Genomic DNA, 18,521 nt, shown 5'->3' on the forward strand with positions numbered 1-18,521 from the left:
GAAGCCAATGTACTTACCTCATGATAAACAAAAGTGAAATGCTTTGCGTATAGATTTCTTAGGTATTACGCTTATTGTTGTGGTGAAGAACGTACTGTGCTGTAACGTATTGTTGTGCTACGAAAGAGGCTGTCTCATTGTAGCTATACCACAAAAGTTACTACTAAAACATGTTTTTCTTCCCAGAATAATACAGAAAAACTGTGCAGATATGAAACAGAAACATCGCAAACAGATTCTAAGTCTGACAAAGCATACTAGTAATGTAAAGTGAAAAGTTATATGGCAAAGACAAAGTTAAAATGCAGATTATCTTTCAATAAACGGTTTTACATGTGAAATGTGGTGTAAACCTTTACTCTTCCTAGTACGCAGAGTTTCAACTTCAACGCAATTATCATGTGGTATACGTCGGATTCTGTAACGTCCATTGTAAACTACAATGAATTTGTGACTCAAGTGTTTCTTCTTATGTGACAATGAATGAGCTTTAATGAGAACTTTCTGACCAATATATAGTTTCTTTGCATTTGCTTTACCGTGTAGTTTTCTCCTTTCGTCTGCTGCAGATTTTATATTTTTAAGAGCCAAATCAATTATTTCTTTGTGTCGAAGTTTACGTGTATTCGGGAAAGGTACAAGCTCTCTGATTCTGTTCGGTGGTTCTTCATTCTTCAGTACAAGAGTAGGTGGTAAAGCAGTGGAATCATGAGGCATTTCATTCAGCACATTTTGAAATAAGTGTAAATATCTGTCCCAATGCTGATGCTTTCTGTGACAATAAAGTCTGCAAAGCTTATTGATTTCTTTCATAATCCGTTCAGACGGGTTACAATGTGGTGAGTACAATGAAATAAAAACAGGTTTGATTTTATGGTTCCAAAGCATGCGTGACCAAACAGCAGATCTGAATTGTGGTCCGTTATCTGAAATGACTTTACTAACGTGTCCTACTTCACGTAAGAAATTTTTAACAAAGGCGTTGGATACAGACCGTCCAGTGGCTTTATGTAACGGAGTGAAAGAAACAAATTTTGAAGTAAGTTCAACAGCGACTAGAACGTACTAAAATCCATTCGATGTTCTGATAAGGGGTCCCAAGAGATCAACAGCAGCAAATTCTTTTAATTTAGAAGGAATAATAGGAAACAATGGAGCATGATGTGAGATAGTAGATGGTTTCGCCTTTTGACAAAGTTTACAAATAGACAAGACTCTTCGAATTCGGTTTTCCATATTGTTAAAATAACAAGTCGTTCGAAGAAAATGATAACATTTTCGTGGGCCAAAATGTGCGTAGCTGAAATGAATGTACCAAATGAGCATATTAACAAAATCGTGTGGAATGCAAAGTACCCATAGCTTGTCATCAACAGTGCAGCGTTTGAAGAGTATGTTGTTTCTAACCAGGTAATAATGCCGAATCTGAGTGTGTGTCTTTTCATCCCATTTACTTTTGATGTCTTTCCAAATCGGATCTTTATCTTGTTCATGAGCAATGTCCTTTAAAGATGTGGTGATGAAGTTTTCAAAGGTGACTTTCTGAATGTAAAGAATACTGAAATTTTTCTCGAGGTTGCCTTCTGTGCTACTTTTCTCAAGCCCAGCTGGTGCGCGTGACAGCGCGTCCGCAACAATGTTCTCCTTGCCGGGACCACCACTGCTGGCGGCTCACCTCTAACTGCGCAACGCTACGCGCTGTTCACATCCAGCTGCCGCTGCCCAACACTACAATGGCAGACAACAATGCAAACTAGCCACAGGCTGCACACAGCACAGCTAGTGATTTTCATATAGAGAGCTACGTAACGTTGCCAATAAACATAAACAGCCTACTTACATAAAGAAAACATAAACAGCCTACTTACACACTGTCACTGACGTCTCTGGATGCGATCATGATGACAGTTGGGCATGCAGCTGACGAGACGAGTGATTGGGTACCTCTGCTATGGCTGTGGTTGTCTCGTGACAGAGCAGGCTGAACCCATCCCAAGGTCGAACAGCAGACTGCGAATTCCATCATGGGATGTCGCTCAGGCTAACACAGGCTCACGATGTAGGCTGTGGTACTGAGATTAGAATATTTTAGTACATGAATAGCTAAGTACTTGTAAGCTCCAGACTATGTTCATTTAGCGCTTAAGACACGTACTCTAAACAGCACCATGATGGCAAGTGAGCATAGACTTCTTCACTTCTACTAGTGTACTGTAGCGTCGGCTGTCGCTATACCGCACGCAGCTGTCTCCACAATGCTTATCAGCCGTATTTTGCCTCACCATGCTTATCCATTTTGCGTGTCTGAGCATGGCACCATTGCAACTCATTTCCGCTCTAGTGAACATTTTTACCAAGTATGGTCGATATGCATCATTGTTCTCCTTTTTATAAAGATCAAGTCCCTTGGGTTGACCACACTAGATTACCTTTTACACTAGAGTTCCTGACGACCAACACTACTGACCCTGTTTCTCCTCTAAGAATTGTTTTAACAATTAGTTTCGCCAACTCTGTAGCTTAATCTTACGAATTTGTACAGGCCCCCTCGTCCTCCTCCTTAACTCAAACACCATAGATCTCATTTCAAGGTTTCTTCCACTATAACTTCTAACTTTTTACCCCAAAACTACAAGCTGAAATGAGTCAATTATCCTTAATACTAACCCTTTGTGCGTTCATCTTCCTTCTGTTACTCTTATGATCGGGCTATCCAATCCACTGCAATCTGAACGATGGCTGGGCCTGAACTCAGTCTTGTGCTTTGGCTTCTGCATACCAAAACAAAGACTATACTCAGCGAACCAAATGTCACGGCAGTGAATAGTATGGCAATAGTCAATTTTGTCTCTTTCCAGTACTGACTTTCACAATATAAAATTTACATGCTGCACTGAGATTTCCAACAGACTCATTCCTATTGCTGGTTCAGAACCGTATTTATAGGCTGCATTGGTTCTTTCCGTAAGGATTGATTCAAGCTATTTAGCAAGTATTTGGTTCTTGATCAAGGAGGTTGACATCATACAATGTATGTAATCAAAAATTTTATATGACTGACATAACATTGCCTTTGACAATGACGGAAAGTCGAAATGCGTAATATTGTTGGAAAAATAAAATTGTGGTCAAGACATACGAAAAGTTATTAAAAGTGATAACAGTTTACCACAAGTGGAGTGACGTTTAAGCGAACTCTTCAATACTTTGGCCCAGGACAGTCCCAGCGCGATGCTTAAAAAAAGAAATCTTACCTTAGGACCACGGAATAACAAACTCATATACGAGGCACAAATCCATATATTTTCGGAAATATTGTTGTCACTATCCCCTATTGCACATAGCCTATACCGTGGAGGGTTTGACCAACCCTTCTAATAGGTCCAGACTTACCGAATTCACGTGCGTATCTGTGTGTAACAAAAACTTTTGTTCCTTCCATCCACTAGTCTAATCAAGCAAAATTACACATCCGCGCAAGTATTAAACGCTCAGAAATTTACAGGGATGGGCACTCGGAGGCCTTGAGGTTCCAATAGCCGTTTAACTATTGGTTATTTTATATTTAGTCCCTGCCAACCACGTCCTTTACTTTGGCTACAGCCACGTACTTGTGTCCAACTTTCTTACATTTCCTACACACAGGCTGATAGTAATCTCGTCATGTGCGGCCTTAGCGTCGAAAACGGTAACATTTGGCTCAGTGGAAACAATACTTTCCTATGAAAGTATTTATGTCTTCAAAAGCCGATCCTGTGCCTATGGCTCCAGCTAAGTACTTAGGCAATGCCAAACGTACTTTCATTAGATCACCCGGTAGAAAACCAAGTAAAAATGCGTCTAATGACCACTGCTTCGCTTCTCGCAGAAGGATCTTATTCATGTCGTCACTGTCCATTAAATCATAAGAAGTGATATAAATATTTTTAATCACAAATCGCCGTGCTTCTGTGACACCCTATTAAACTGCTCACTACAGTACTTTCTCAACTATCCCGACTTTTACACGATGTCTTACTCATTTCGTGAGTGTTTAGAATGTTACCGCATTTCTGAGATCCTCTTGGTACAGCACATATCTTTCAGCATCACCTATTGAACGCAATTTCACCGTTGTAACAACTGCTCACCTCACAACTCAGCTTAACAGCTGTCAGTGGACTGTCCAAAAATGCTAATACATCCTCTCCTGGCTTACCCGAAAAGGATCAACTATGCTATGTATGGGTACCAACAAACTGGAAGGAGTTCTGCCATCCATCAAAACACCCAACAACTTATGAAAGCTTATATTACTTCCCCTTGTTTGGATCACTTGACCTTGCAGAGTCTGATGCGCTTCGTGATTGCTAAGTACTTCTACTTCTGAATTACTTTTTGCAAAGCCTGTACCTACGACACTATATCAAAATATAATAGGTCAAACACAAGGAGAAACTTTAATACTTGCAGTCAACTTCGTATACTACGTAATCTTTACGCTTGAGCGATAACCACGTACGCTCATCGCACTCCCTAGTGTAACGACCATACAACCAACACTAAAATGGAAATAGAAATTACGACTGAGCACATGGTACACTGGGCCCTACTAAATTACATTGAGCACATCTAACTTGGAGCGTACTGGCGTATGTCTCTTTTCATGTGTAAGTAGGCTGTTTATGTTTTCTTATTGGCAACGTTACGTAGCGCTCTGCTTGAAAATCGCTGGCTGTGCTGTGTGCAGTCTGTGGCTAGTTTGCATTGTTGTCTGCCATTGTAGTGTTGGGCAGCGGCAGCTGGATGTGAACTGCGCGTAGTGTTGCGCAGTTGGAGGTGAGCCGCCAGCAGTGGTGGATGTGGGGAGAGAGATGGCGGACTTTTGAAATTTGTAATACTGGATATCATGAACTGCTATATACAATATGACTTTTGAACACTATTGAGGTAAATACATTGTTTGTTCTCTATTAAAATCCTTCATTTGCTAACTATGCCTATCAGTAGTTAGCGCCTTCCGCAGTTTGAATCTTTTATGTAGGTGGCAGTAGTGGCGCTCGCTGTATTGCAGTAGTTCGAGTAATGAAGATTTTTGTGAGGTAAGTGATTTGTGAAAGGTATAGGTTAATGTTAGTCAGGGCCATTCTTTTGTAGGGATTTTTGAAAGTCAGATTGCGTTGCGCTAAAAATATTGTGCGTCAGTTTAAGCACAGTCTTGTATAATTTTTCTAAGGGGACGTTTCGCATGCTTGCTTTAAGCAAAGCTAGAACTGCCACAAGCAGCGCTCGAAAACCAGACCTCCCCTCTCTCGACCTGACACTGCACAATGTAGAGGACAGTAGGCAGTAAAGGCAGTTGATATCTACTTCACGCCGCTACAATGATGATTCTGTACACCAATCCGCTTAGCTGCTATACTTCAATGGCTCTTGTGAAACCAGTTACGGTATTACCAGAACGGTGCGATCGTTACTGGCTACCAGAAACGCGTCACAAGGTGGTGAGCTGTGCGATGGGTGCGAATAACCAGTTCCTCGGTAGTGTGAAATCAGAAATGCAGCAATGTCAACAACATATTTAATTCAGAAAGTAGTTGTACAGCCGCCGAAGGCGGAGCCACGAGGACGTACGGTGATCACGGGTGGTGGACCTGGCCCCAGCAAAACTCGTGGCAATACTTGGTTGGGACTAACGCGAGGACACTAGGCAGGATGGTGGCCACCGTAGAGGCTCGGCATCAACGCTTGGCAAGAATATGTACGGCATTTCACCAAATGCAGAGCGTGAGAGTGACAACCGATCTGCAACTCAAAGTGAATCATGCTCCGGATGCACCCAGGGGCGGACGGAGAACCAAGAACCAGTTGGCAGCACCCAAGAGTCCAGCATGCTGGTGGTTCCAAGCTGGAAGGTGCCAATTCAGGTCCTGGCAGCGTCAGGTCTGGGCGTGTCAGATAAAGCAACAACTAGCGGTGGAAGGTTTTAGTCGCAGACCAGGTACAGAGAGATTAATCCAGTTTCAGCATAACTAAGATGCTATTCCAGTAAGGTATAGCCTTGACAACACTAAATAAAACCGTAGTAATTACTGTGAACTGCCTGAGAGCATTAATTTCTCTTGTATCAGGTGTGCATGGTGTAGGGAAAATGTTTGTTTTCGTCATCCAAAAGAGGCATCCCATTTTTGTGACGATTACAGAGACTGAAAAAAGGAACTGTTTCATTATTATCAAAATATATGATATCCAAACTTATCAGAAGAACTGTGTTACAGGGATTATCATAAAACATTTGATATCAACAAATGAAAACCTCGACTGATGGAAGTCGCCTTTACTGCATCATCATACACAGCATGATTTCTATTCTTCTGTTGGCCACTTTTATAATAATTACCTCTCTGTGACAGTTTAGTTTTTAATATAGTCTTAGACATTCTTGGTATATTTTCACACGTTGGTGACGATCTACTATGATTTATTTCCACTTGGGCCTGACTTCTGTTTAACTTAAACCTAACCTAAATGACTCAAAAATACGACATATACTATGAAAGCGAAATTAATACTACCACATGAGTATAGTCCTGACGTCACGCCACAGTGGCGTGCGCAGCATGCCAGATGAACGTTGTGGTAGGCCAACCCGAGTAACAAAGAGCCAGAAGCGAACCTGTACATACATCAGAAATAGTTGTTTTCCAATTTTTCATTCATATTGTGAACTGTATAAATAAAATGATATTTTTATGGTTTTACTGATTTTATTGACTTTTATTACTGTTTATAAAAACTTTAAAAGCATATCTTTTTATTACCATTGTTTATGGGACACTTGTCGATTCTAATTGAGGACAAATAACAATCTATAGACGAATCTATTTAGTATACAGGGAATAGTTATATACATAAAAATGTCAACTACATAAAAATGTCACATTCCTTGAAATAAATTCATTTCCACTTACATGCATACATCTTTCTTCAAAACAAGCGTAAATTTCAAAACTTGAATGACTACGTACAATAATTTTGAAATATTAACCGTATATACGTAACTTATTTAAACGTATACAAATAAAGAGAAAGAATTACAAAATAGCACATACATTTATCCTAATGTTTCGATAATCAAAAAATAACACATAAATAATAACTGCCATGAAAAGAAACTAGTACAGTACATATGGTACTCCCTAATGCAGGAAGAAAGACAAAACCATGACTGTTCTGGACCAAAATAAATTGCTTTTTTCTTTCTCTGTATTCAGTTTTTATACTATTTCATCCCTCTGGTAGCTGTGTTTGCGTGGTTGGTCTATTTCCTGCACAAACCTCTGGTTCTGGGAGCAAATTTCGAAATGCGATCAACTGGGAATCGTGAAGATCGATTTTATTCTGTGCAACACTTGAAGTGTAGGTAGTGTGAACGCTAACCTTCCTATATCATCTCAGCGTATTGTGTGAGATGGGATAATAAGCGAGCATTTGATCACTGCTGTCAAAGACTTTCATACACTAAAGAGACAAAAATAAAAAGCTAAAGTAAACTCCACTCGAACAGGCGATGAAGGCCCAACGGTGCCAACGGGCCGCCGTGTCATCCTTAAGCCACAGGCGTCACTGGATGCGGATACGGAGGGCCATGTCGGTAGCACACCGCTCTCCCGGCCGTATGTCGGTTTATGAGACCGGAGCCGCTACTTCTCATTCAAGTAACTCCCCAGTTTTGCCTCACCATGGCTGAGCGCAGGCAGCTTGCCAACAGCGCTCGGCAGACCGGATGGCCACCCAACCAAGAGCTAGCCCAGCAAGACAGCGCTTAACTTCGGTGATCTAATGGGAACCAATGTTACGACTGCGACAAGCCCGTTGGCCCAAGAATCTGGTACACCTGCCTAGTAAGTGCAGGGACCCAGTCAGCATTCAGAAGTGCCACAACACGATGTGTCATGGACTCGACTAATGTCTGAAGTAGTGCAGGAGGGAACTGGCACGATGAATCCTGCAGGGGTGTCCATAAATCAGTATGAATACGAGGTGGTGAAGATGTCTCCTCAACAGCACTTTGCAAGGCATCCCAAATATGCTCAATAATGGTCATGTCTGGTGGGCAGGGGAAGTGATTAAACACAGAAGAGTGTTCCTGGAGCCACGCTGTGGCAATTATGGACGTGTGGGGTGTCGTATTGACCTTCTGGAATTACCCAAGTTCGTCGGAATGCTCAATGGACATGAATGGGTGCAGGTGATCAAAGAGAATGCATGCGTATGTGTAACCTATGAGAGTTTGTAACAACAGCGACGCTGTACTATTGTACATATAAGTAATTTTTTTCCATCTGATTTTTCGATAAATTAGTGTAATTTATGTTCTGATTTTATTTCTTTTTTGTTTCATGCCATTGTGTTAAGAAAACTGTAAACAATTTTCAATGTGAATATTAATGTTTATGTCAAATGTCAATCAATATTGTAATAGAATTGAAATGTAACTAATTTTGGAACTGTTGTAAGATGTTTAAAATTGTAACCATCTTGTCTGGTCCATACGTAGGCAATGTGTTGGGATATGTAGAATGCAAAACCTCGGGTGAATACCCTGCCTGTAAGGGAGCGGAGAAAGGTGGATGGCAGGCGAGCACGGGAAAATGCACGCGGGCGTTGCACGGCACAACGGGCTCAGCAGTAGTAGTTGGAGTTTGGCAGTGGTCTGAGCAACACCTTCTGGAGCGAGGAGGCTCTCGTGGAAGACGTAGTTTCCCTGAGCCTCGGGTATGCTGTTCCAACGCCCACACAGCATAGCAAAATTCCATAGGCACTAAATGGGAAAGTATTGCGACGCTAAGAAGAATTAAAGTGCCGATACGTCAAGAGCCATAGCTGTGGTTGTATGTATGCTCTGTGCTTCGCCATCTCGCCTCTCGCCAACCGCCGCGTCGATACAAGCAGGTTGAAACTTTTAGTACTGTATTCGTATGGACCTTAGAGTGAACTGTTCAATAATAACGTAAATTTTACAAGAACTTTCCCCTCATTTAATTATCCTCACAACTAACCTAGACAAATCCGAGTGTCCCGAATTGAAAAATTAAATTTTGTGTTAATAATAATTACTTGCAGACCTAGTTATGTTAGAATGGTGTTTAAAGAACTGTTTTGTTAATGAACCAGTAAATGAATAACGAAGCACATACGTTATGAGACGCCCGCAAAAACCCCTTGGCAGAACAGGTAATTAGGTTTGTGGCAAGGGCCAAATAGGTTGCGGTCAGTTTCATCTTCTAATTGTAATTTATTGTAATTTAACAACATTTTTACAACCAAAGCGGCACATAGCCGGACCTTTACCGAATGCAACTCTTTCACGGCTGAAGGCCTCCAATCAAGAAATCTTAACCAATCAACAAGACAAAAATCCAATTAAGATAGTAATAAAATATTTAAAAGAAAGGCATCACAGCATGGTAGATAGAACATACATATACAAGGTGCAATACCAATGACTGAAGGCCACAATTAAGAATTTCAAAATATATTACCATAACCTTTTAAAGGCAGAAGCCGCAATGTTTAAGCTTGAAGAATAAATTTAAGAATTACTTTTGCAAAATCTTTAAGAAAAGGAAAAAACAGTAAGTCTTAAATTTTAAGCAGCTGAAAACAGATAATTAAATACCGGTGGCACTCAGAAGGCCTCCAGGGAAATCGGTCTGCCCTCGTTCACTTAGGCGAGACAGGTGGTGAGCCCAACTGCACTTGATTCGTTGGAACCTAACCAGGGGACACTCATGGACCGACCGACATAACGACTTGCTTCCGATCAACCGGTACATGAGAACCCAAACAGAAATGGTTACAGACGTCATAATCCACAGTGGAGTATGAAAATGCGGTCAAAATTACACACCATGTTGGACAGCGGCAACAGGTGAGGAAAGGACGCTGCCTGAAACTACGTTAGTGGCCAGGGCAGGTAACCGGAACACTAACGGCCACAAGCCGAAAAAATCCACTGGTGCACTCGAACTGTAGTCAACCAAATCATTTAATTGCACCGCATGGCAGCTAAATTGCAGCAATAGAAACACTCGGTGTTGCTCACAGGAAAACCTCCCCAACAGCAAACCACCGAAACGAACGATACAACATGAATGGACGTGGCTTGGGTACCTGAAACCAGTACTCAACTTTGACGTCGTCGGTCGATGATCCACAAAGCTCGTAGCGATGTGACAGCTCCACACACGCTCCGACACTGCGCAGGGACCGCCACCGGACCCAGCCGACTGCACCGCGCGGAGATACCCTTCCTGGTCCGCACTAACCGACCGACTGCCCGCTGGTCCGTCCTTGCCTGCTCATCCGTCCCCACTACACTGCTGGTGCGTCTCCCACTCACTTCCAGACACACGACGGCGGCAACACTAGCTCTGATCCAACCATGCAGAGGAAACACGCCCAGTGGGTAAACGACATCCCTGCACCAGGAAAGGACCGACACAAGTTCCACAAGATGGTAACTGAAGGGCCCCAGAAGCGCAGAGAGAACCAGTTACACGTCGCGCGATGAGATGACCGACCTTTTAGAGGCAGTACACCGACAACATTTAAAATAATGTTCAGTGGAACTGACGCCAACTACACACACATCCTGACAAACACTTGCACGAAGACCTGAACGACACCCCAAAGTAATTAAGCACACACGAAGAACAAATCGGGAGTCGATGCACACAGACACACACACAGCCGACTCATGAACGATCGGCGAGCCAACGCGCTTCGTCCGGTAGGACGACCTACCGACGATCAACCAAGACCGTGGCCCGGCTGAAGTGATGCGTGGGGGTAATGGTCGGGCGAGCCATGTCGACGCAGACCTCACTGCTGATACAACCGGAACGCACTAGTGCCTCATTGCAACTCCCCGACTGGCAGGTCCGGACTGCGCTTCAGACGGGTTCCAACTGACTGACAGACCCGAACTCGCTGCCCGAACTTGCTATCCGAACTGCTTACGACAGACAACGAACGGGAAGTAATAGCAGTCGATCAAAGATACTACGCGAGGGGATATATCGATACACGCTGCTAACGCCGCACACGATCAGGCAAAGCAGCAACTCAGTGACGGTAGTAATTTAAATTAACGTAGTGAGGTGAAAGTACGTTTAAAAACAGGGTGTAAAATACATAATTGCGGGGTCACCAGCCAAGCACGGATCACGTCATAATCGTTGAAATGAGAAACTGATTCTCTTTCTTTCAATTTCATCCCAACAGTTTTCTGAGGATTACCGTTCCGATTGGAGAGGAGAATAAAACTGCGGAGACTTCTTAATTTTTTTATTTTTTTGCAAGTAATTCGTAATCGAGGGAGACACTATTGTAATAACTGTCCATGAAGAAGCTGAGGCGAACATTCGTTTTTCCCATCGTCATTTTCCCAACCACTTTTTCAGTATGATCCTTCCCTCCTACTACAGGGACCTCAGCACTGTATAAGTAGAGATTATTTAAATCCCGTTAGTATCATGTAACACATGCCGTTTCATTCGAGATTCATGGCGATTTCTCTGTTGGTGTTAGAGGAACTTCAGCCTTCCCCTCCAACCGGTCATCGACTCCTCTATCGGGAGGATAATCGATTTTCGCCAAGGTGTTACTGAATGATCCATTACTAACAGAATTTTTTCGATAGATGACATTCCAACATAGCCTATGGTAACATGTAGGCATCTCATCAGTAATAGATACCTATCTCTGTTCATGTATTTAGTGGTGAGCAATCTGAATAGGTTTTGAGTTTTCCAATAGATCTTCACTCTATTCATCCACAGGAGCACCATAAAAGTAACCTAAAACTGTTTTTATTTCCTCGATGATGGAATTTTTCCTATTTATATTTACCCACTCGTTTTTACTGTCAAAAAACACTTCCAAGGCAGAAGCATTTGTCTCTCCCACTATCAGTTCAAATAAGTTTCGAGTAAATGACTAGAAGAAAAATGATGTTGTTGTAACAACAGAGAGTATCTCCAAAACTTCTGGAGAACCAGTAATGGATATCTCTTCCGTATTATCCCGTGATTCCACACTTCACCTAAGTTCAGCATGAAAAACTTGAGATATGGGGGCCTGGTGGGGTTGAGTAACTGTGCCAGGTTCTCAAACCTCATTGCTTGGCCCTGTCATTGCTATGCCAGATGTAGCACCTGGTATTTCAGTAGCTTCAGCTGCTTCTGTAGCACTGGGTACATCTTGAAAGTTAGCAGGCTCCTTTTCATCCAAAACTAAATTCGTCCGACAAAAATTCTAACTCGTCGTCCGTCTATTTTCCACATTCTAAGCGGCTAAGGACTTCGTCTGCAGTGTTGTTTTTTCTCTTTCTACTTCCAGACGGCCCAATAAATGGACTCTCTCAAATCTAAAAACGCGAAAGAAGAAAAACGTTGAATATTGGCCCAGGAAAATACTAATTAACGAAAAATTACAGAGGGAAGAGTAATCCCATTAGTGAACAGCGGTCATCTAATGGGAGGACTAATAGATTTATTTATCTTTGACAAATTTTTCGTGTATAATAGACCATAAACGAGGAAATGATTTATTCACCGTCGGAAAATATCCATAAAAGGGGACAGACGGACATGAAATGCCACCACATTTTGTAAAATATTAAAATATCTAGAAGAGATAAGGAGGTAAAAAAAAAAAAAATCTTGGATATATGCCTGAGAAATTGGTTCTATGAAATAAATTAAATCATTAACTTACCTTTGTGAACAAAAAGATAAATATCCAAATGATGGAGTAAGAAATATGAATATTTTATGAGCTGGATCAATTCGCTTTGGGCACATCCGTGGGCCGTCCGGGAGCCATTTCGGCCCTCAAGCCTCGGTGATGTGTTAAGTGCTTAAAATTCACCTGCGTGTACTGTGGATTTCACGCTATGCGGAGCTACATACCCTTGTCTCAGTTGCGTCTGCTTACTCACCGATTCCGCCTTTACCAGTGTTGGCTGTACCAACCCCTGTTACAAATGGTCCTTCGTGCGACAAAAATGAGTGAATTTTACAATTTTTAAAAAATACTTGCATTGCGGTAAAAAAGCTACACTTTTGACAGTGTATTTCCTTCCGTCTATTCCTCCTGTGTTAAAAATTTCGGCGTGGTTTCGGCATGTCCCACTGGACCTTTCCATTTGTAGCCTGTCTTTCAATACGCTACCCTTCAGATCATGTAAGGGACGTAACGAGGCTACCTAACAACGAATACCCTACACGGTTACTGGAAAATTTGTGGGAAAGTGTACATCAAGAACTGTGCATTGTATGAGCACTTCCTTTGAGGCTACACCACTACGTCTGGGCAACCTCAAGACGTTATATTAGGTACAGAACAAGCATTTTACGACTTAGCGTCTACAACAAAACAGTGTGTAGTCACGATGCAACCACTGCTTTGTTAATTATTAATCTGTATTTGTCGCATGTTAACAAAAACAACAGTTTTCCGACCTGATGATGAAAAGTGCAGCTGTTACGGCCATTGATAAGAGCAAACATGAATTTCTGTATGTCATTTATATAACACGCTGTCTGTCATTTATAACACGCTGAAACTTGGTTGTGCGTATCAGTTTCGTTGTGAATTTTATACGAAATTGTAGCTAAAGTACTATTATTTGACACTGTCAGCATGTTCTGCTTCCCATTCGCAGCTAATGTTCACAAATTCATTTTCAGTGAGAGCCGATTTCGCGTCGTTCTGGTGTAAAATATTCAGTGCTGGTCATCGCATTTGATTAACTAACGGCGCAGCAGTCTGTTTTATGGACCGGCCGACGTCCACGTGGTGAACTGCACAAAATGAGATGCTCAGCTCACGTCCAGCGGCAAACAAAGCTGCTGGAAATTTCAATTGTCTGCCTGTTGTACAATAACGGTAGCAGTTAAATGGCCTCTTTCAGTATTACAAAACAGCGATAGAATGAGAGAGATGAAGGCTTCCAAAAGGGCCATTTCCTATCATGTGGAAAGGATAAAAAGTAAATGCAGTGTCGGCAGCAATTCCGATCACTCAGGTACAGAATTTGAAATTGAAATGCCGGGCTGCGCAATTAATGCTGTTTCCGTTTACTATTCATTACTAAAGCTGTGTTTAATGAAAGCGGTGTAAGATTTCTTTTTACACCGAAGGGTAGATAAGTGTTCGGGCTGAAACGTGCTCTGGATGAGTTTGTTCTGATGTTGCCTTGCACTGCAGTGACAGAAACTTTCATTTGACTATAGTGTCAAACTTTAAATGTGAAAATACAAAGTATAACGTCATCGCTCTTTCATGACGTATTAACATATGCACAATTTATGATACCGACAAACGGATTCACTATAATCAGTGGCAACAGGAAATGTCACCTTCGAAATGACAAAAATGACAATAATGAATTAGTTTCCAATCAATTAACTTATCAGCAAGATATATGTTATAGCGGGAGATAGAAAGAAACGAATAATTGTCAGGAACAATATACTATTGTAAGTAATGACACTTGAATTTGTAACACCATAGCTCTAATGCTGTAGTGATTTATTTTTCCTTTTGTTTTGTTTAATGTTATAACATTGAGTTTCTGTAAGTGTTGTTGGACTGAATCGATACCAAGAGAGTGTTTATTCTTTTCTGTGTAAAAACTTCGGTGTCTTGGTTTGATTCTATGTAATGTAGTGCATCTGTCATTTAAATTCTTTGTCCCAATTGGAGGGAGACAAAACTTACTGTATATATTTGGAATTTGGGTGAATAATTTTTTGTAGAAATGCCAATATGTGGAAATGTTCAGTTTTATTTAATCAGTTTGGTTACTGTTATGTAAACTGCTGACCTTCACTTTGGGTTCTTAATTATTTTATATGTAAAAGTTGTTGTGGTTCCCTCGGGAATTGAACTGTGTAGCGCGCGCCAGATGTGGTTGGCATGGATAGAAAGATGAAGCAAAGAGTCAGTCGGGGACGAGTTACCAAACTGTCATCTGCTCATGTAAAAGTTGTATATTGTGCTGGTTGTGAGAGGCTTTCTGTGCCTCTTTCCAATGCCTCGGATGGATGGATAAAGAGCTGGAACTATTCTGGAATTGATATCTATCATCGCCACCAAGAAATGACAGAGCCCAGCAATTATACCTGCAAATCCACCTACCAACATGCAATCGCCACCACATTGCGCAATCACTGAAAAGGAACCAAGGAATAGTCGAAATGTATGGTGAAGGATGAGCTCATTGGATGTTTTAGTGTACGCAAATATAAGGTAACTTATACACGAACTCTTATACCTACCTTGATATTTTATCCCTAGTCACACAACCACTTGGGGTCCTTCCCAGTCAAAAATGCTTACCGAGTGTCCATATTGTGAAAATAGGAAAGCCCAGTGTTTTACTAACTAATGCCACTTGAACATAGTAAAAAGAAAGTTAAAGTTTATGTAGCAGAACTGAGTAATATAGTAAATGATGCTTGTTGAAAATAATTTTTTTATTAAAACTGCTTATCAGTATTCTGTTGCCAACTTCTAAAGTGAATGTTCTCAAACCTGTTACTTATAGAGCTTTGCAAATCAAGTGATCTCAGTGCAGTCTGTTGAAAATCACCAAAAGGTGAGTTGTTGTCTTATAACCACATCAAGTAGTGTTCTACTGCATTAAAAGTGGAGAACTATTAATGTTGAAAGTTATATGTTCATGCTTGTTAAGGGTTTGTTTCTTTAGTGTATTGAAAGTGTGTTTAGTTTGCTCTGCTAGTTGTAATGCACAAAGTTACTTAAATATAGAAAATTTCAATTACTGTTTCTATTCAAGTGAAATTCTGTACATGATGGGGTTCCTCTTATGTATTAAAAGTGCATGTTAATGGTGTAACAGGATCAACAGTTCGTCTCTTGTGCTCATGCTAGATAACGATTGATAGAAAGACCACTATCGATGAAAACAATAATTTCTTCAGTCAGTCAGTGAGAAGTAATCTGTTAATGAATTCCATTTAATTTTCGTTCTAAGTAGAAAGGTGTTTAGTAACGAGAGACTTAATCTATGCACAGTAACTAAATTTGCTGTGGACCATATCCATATTTCATGTCAGATAGGAATTTGTTTGAAAAGTAATATTAAACCTATGCCCAATTTACGATTCTACAGTGAATATTAATAGTAACGCTATTGAGACCATTCAGTTTAACTAAGCCCTCAAGGTAATAGTGTGTTTTATTATCTGTTATATTTATGCATATAGTTTTTTCTGATCTGTTAGCTCCAACCTTAACGTGAACATGCTGTATTCAGGTGCCAGAGTTCATTGTACTCGCGTGTGGCAAAGTATTGGTTGTGTTTGTCCGTTAAAGTTTTTCATACCTATTTTCTTGAACAAGAATTTCAATCATTCTTTTGCCTAATTAGGCTGGCGACCGTTTTCTTTATTCTTTGAACAGTGTAGATAGGTAAAATATTGTTTGTTACTGTTTAAATATTTACGTAATTCTGACTTTCACTTCCCAAAAGCCACCTCCGTTAGGTACAACACGGTCAACATAACGAAATTCCTCTCAGAGGGTAACACTGCTCTGTTGCTTTATACCATAATTGCTTGAATAAAAATAATTGCACAATACGAACTGCCTCCAACTTTAAGGATATGGTATAACAGTAGCGGACGGTAGTGTTATAAATTGTGTTCAGTCAATCTCGTAAGTGAACATTAAGTGCAGAAGTCATTATGTGTAATTTTATGTAAAGTAACATTGCATCAGGAACAATACATATTTTTCCAGAGAAATGTATGGTGTTATCTGAAGACGATCTAGAACTCGGAACTAGTTAGAACCAAGTAAAGTGTCCAATCTACGTAACAGTTGCAAATTATCGATTCATCATTGTAACCGCGAAACACCACGGAATTCTTTCGTCACCATTGATAAAACAAACGGTTTTCCAGCGCTTGTACCCTATCGATTACACACAATAACAATAAATTACTTCAAAGAATGAAAACTGGAAAGAACATACGACGTAGACGGTAGAAAAACAAATAGTTTGTGCATGACAATATGGAGAAAATCATTAAGAATGTTGAACTGTGAATAACTGAACATAAGAATTGCCACGCTCAATTTTCAATAGAGATTCACGTTGTTCCTACAGTGTTGGAATTAGGGAATGTTCTTCATTGATTACATAGAAATCGTAATTGCTCATTGAAATATACTGTACTTCTGGTCAGCCAAACAGCCACATGGAAAGGCAACCGAAGACAAAACAGTACTGTTGAGCACAAACTGTAGACAAATATATCTCAGTATCTTTCGCCAATCACAATGCAAAGTTCATCTTGAACTGTAATGCAATAAGAACGTGTTGATGATGGATAACAGTGCCGATAAATGAAATACGCTGATTTGCACTCTACACAAGTAATAACTTCGTATCACAACTTTGGAACCTGTCGAAACGAAACGGGCAACAATTAATACCTGGACTCTTGTAAAACACACTTCACAGTTGTTTTGTTTCATTATATAAGACAAACCTCCAACCATATTCATTTCGCTGTCGCTGTCAAGTGAATGCTAAAGAAACCTTTACTCTGAGTTCACGAAGCATGGTTTTGTTAAATGTATATGATGTGAATATTCCGCTTTATATTTTTAGGCAATGCAGCACTTTAACACTTTAATATTGTAAATTAGCTATTATCTTAGTCCCGACTGATATTATGTCTTTGTTTGTAAATGTTTGAACAATAGATGAGAACCATTTACTCACTTCAACAAGTGACATTCCATGAACACCTTCTGTCTTTCATATCACAGTTAAAGTTGAAGAAATTAGTGTACGAATTATAGATACATGATTAAAACTAAAATTCTTGGTGTTATTATTTCCGAAAAATGTATGCATTTTTCAAATGTGTGTCTTAACCTGCACTTGTGTTCCTACCTGGTTTCTGTAAAGACAGAGGGGCTAGGAAACAATTCATGAACCTATTATCAAACGTATAGGAAATGTATGACTTTGGGCCGTTTGGACAAGTCATACCATTCGTTAACAAGCTTCAATAACGGTAGTATATGGTATACTTCATCTTTCATCAGCATCCATTTATACGGTATGATTGAACTGCCCCTAATGATGCCGTTTTATGCAGCCCACACTACGCCTGTATCAGCAACATTATCCAGACAGGCGACAATCACATATTGTTCCCTCTCAGAGCTTGGATGACTGTTGAAAATCGAATCAAACTGTAAAAAAGTACATGCAAGAAATGGTCATGAGTTATATGGTGTTTCGAGCACACGGTATTTTGAGACCACGATATACCTAACTTCTGGCGTGCTTATCCAGAGGTCTCCAGTCTTTCTTTGTCTAATCAGCAGTGTAACCGTACATACTTCCAATGTTTCTTTACGTTTATTTGGTTCACACTACTCAGTGTTCCTTACTCCTGCCATACTTATCCAAGAGTCTCCGATTTTTC

This window comes from Schistocerca cancellata, chromosome 7, assembly GCF_023864275.1.
Source record: "Schistocerca cancellata isolate TAMUIC-IGC-003103 chromosome 7, iqSchCanc2.1, whole genome shotgun sequence".
NCBI lineage: Eukaryota > Metazoa > Arthropoda > Insecta > Orthoptera > Acrididae > Schistocerca > Schistocerca cancellata.